Source organism: Lactuca virosa, chromosome 8, assembly GCF_052849685.1.
Source record: "Lactuca virosa cultivar CGN04683 chromosome 8, Lactuca_virosa_CGN04683_v6, whole genome shotgun sequence".
Classification (NCBI taxonomy): domain Eukaryota; kingdom Viridiplantae; phylum Streptophyta; class Magnoliopsida; order Asterales; family Asteraceae; genus Lactuca; species Lactuca virosa.
Genome location: NC_136433.1, coordinates 97,990,895 through 97,993,689, shown reverse-complemented (window position 1 = coordinate 97,993,689; position 2,795 = coordinate 97,990,895). Strand labels below are relative to the sequence as shown.

The 2,795-nt window shown below is 40.0% G+C and overlaps 1 pseudogene; it reads left to right on the top strand.

Moving 5' to 3' along the window:
• Nucleotides 1-386: 386 nt before the first annotated feature.
• Nucleotides 387-2,107, top strand: LOC145132966 (cytochrome P450 94A2 pseudogene; annotated as a pseudogene).
• The last annotated feature ends 688 nt before the right edge of the window (nt 2,108-2,795 follow it).

Here is a 2,795-nt window from a genome sequence, read left to right as displayed (position 1 = left end):
TACAAAAAATCAATAAATGAAAATGTATTTATTTTGTCAACCAAAAAAAAAAAAAGACTTAGCCGTATCTTTCGGTGATACAAAGTTCAAGTCGTATTGGCTAAGTTTATTTAAGCTTATTTTTTAACTTATTACTAGTTCCACGCCGGTATAAGTTAAAATGAGTGTTAGATAGAAATAACTTATCAATATGTCATACCGGAAATAAGTCAAAATCTACAAATAACTCCCCCTTAACTTATTAGCTTATAAGTTATAAGTTGAGAAGTGATTATTAAAAGCGATAAGTTTAGCCAAACACCCATAAAATTTAAATTTTTTTTTGACCCAAACCGATATAAGGCAGGAAATTTTTACCAGACCCGGCCACCCTTTTGTTGGTCTAATAAATACCCTTTGATGTTCTATCATATCCTCCACTTATCCACCAGCACCATGATAGACCTTCACCTCTCGACATCCTTTCTCTTTTTACTTCTTCCGCTCACGTTCTTCTTCTTCAAATCAATCTTCTCCTCTTTATTAATCAAATACCCTGGAAAATATACTCCGATATCTTACCCATTGATTGGATCTTTGTTCCCTATACTGCAAAACAGCCACCGGTTGATCCAATGGACGTCCGACATCGTCAACGACAGCCCTACTAAAACCTTCTTGCTCCACCGCCCTCTCGGCCGTGTCCGTGTCATCACCGCCAATCCCGCCGTCGTTCAACACATACTTAAAACCAGCTTCCACCTCTACCCGAAAGGCAAGGCGGCGAGAAACAACGGGTTCGATTTACTTGGCGACGGCATCTTCAACACCGATGGTGATGGGTGGAAGTTTCAGAGACAAGTTTCGAGTCATGAATTTAACACAAAGTCTCTGCGGAAATTCGTCGAGCATGTGGTGGACGTTGAGCTTAACGACCGTCTACTGCCGATACTCGCCACCTCAGCCGCGACAGGAACCACTGTCCTTAACTTCGAAGATATACTTCAGAGATTTGCGTTTGATAACATATGCAACATCGCATTCGGATATGATCCTGCTTACTTGATGCCGTCGATGCCGGAAGCCATATTCGCCACCGCGTTTGACGAAGCTGTTACGATCATTACCGGAAGACTCCGCACGAATCTTCCATTGATATGGAAACTTAAACGACTTCTGAACATTGGGTCGGAGAAACGGCTTCGTATCGCCGTCGGCGTCGTTCGTGAATTCGCTAACAAAGTCACCAAAGAAAAAAAACTAGAACTGCAGCAAAAATCATCCCTCGATTCAGTTGATCTACTTTCTCGGTTTCTGAACTCCGGTCATTCCGATGATAATTTCGTCGCTGACATAGTCATCAGCTTCATATTGGCTGGAAGAGACACAACGTCGGCGGCGTTGACGTGGTTCTTCTGGTTGCTTCACAAGCACCCTAGAGTCGAAATCGAAATTCTCACTGAAATTAAAAACAAATCTGAATACCCCATTTATAACGAAGTGAAAGAAATGGTTTACACCCACGCTTCCCTATGCGAAAGCATGAGACTTTACCCGCCGGTACCCATGGACGGGAAGCAAGCGGCGGACGACGATATTTTGCCTGACGGCACTTTCATGAAGAAAGGTTGTCCAATAACGTATCACATCTACGCAATGGGGAGGTCAGAGGAGTTATGGGGTTCCGACTGGGCTGAGTTCCGGCCGGAGCGGTGGTTGGAGAAGGATATTTCAGGGCGGTGGATTTTTAAACCGAGGGATGCTTATGAGTATCCGGTGTTTCAGGCGGGACCGAGAGTTTGCTTGGGGAAAGAAATGGCGTTTTTGCAAATGAAGAGGGTGGCGGCGGGTGTTTTACGGCGGTTTAAGGTGGTCCCTGTGGCGGGGATCGAGCCGGTTTACGTATCTTACTTCACGGCCAAGATGAAAGGTGGTCTTCCGGTGAAGATAGAAGAGCGGAATGAGTAAAACTGTTATTTTGTTGTTATTGTTTATTGTGGGCCCACTAATCTTGGTTATATGTCGTATGCCGTCGTCTTGTGTCTGGACATTTGTGTTTGTAATTAAACTTGTAATTTTAATTAAATCTTTGTCACGTAAATGAAATGAAAATGATGCAATTAATATACTGCTACTCTACATGCCTACTAGACAACCTGTTAGATGAAACAAAGAAAGATTTATTTAAGTATGATCCAAAGTCGTTTGACTTTAACTTCTTGTGGACATATGTCGCAAACACGTTAATTTCTAACAACAAATATGTACCTTTTGAGTTAAATAGGAGTATCTACAATAACGAACCATAGAATAAGAATAGGTATGTATATAATATAAACGATAGTGAATAGTCTCCTTCAACAATACTCAATCACTCGTGAAAGCTACAACAACAAAATCACAAAGGCATACTTGAAGTGAAGATGAAAGAATCGGAATTGATCGATATATTTCTCGAAACAAACGAAAAGGAAACGAAAGATGAAACATAAATCATTGATCAACTAAATCCTCTTGGGGACTTTCTTAATAATAAGAAAGAAGAACCTCATGTAAATACTATGGAATAAGGTTTCATCCTATTCATGAAGATTTCATAAATATTTCATTCGAAAAATAGAAACAAATGGGATATTTTTTAGAAATTAAATGCATTTACTAATTCATGATTCGACATGTACAGAATGAAAACTTCATTCTCGATTCTACGAGAATTTTTATGAAAGATGTGATGCACTCCCCGAATTCTTGGAAAACATAAGGAAAGTTTAAGCAAATGTGTTTATTGTTTCTACTATGTTTTTCAATTATTATTT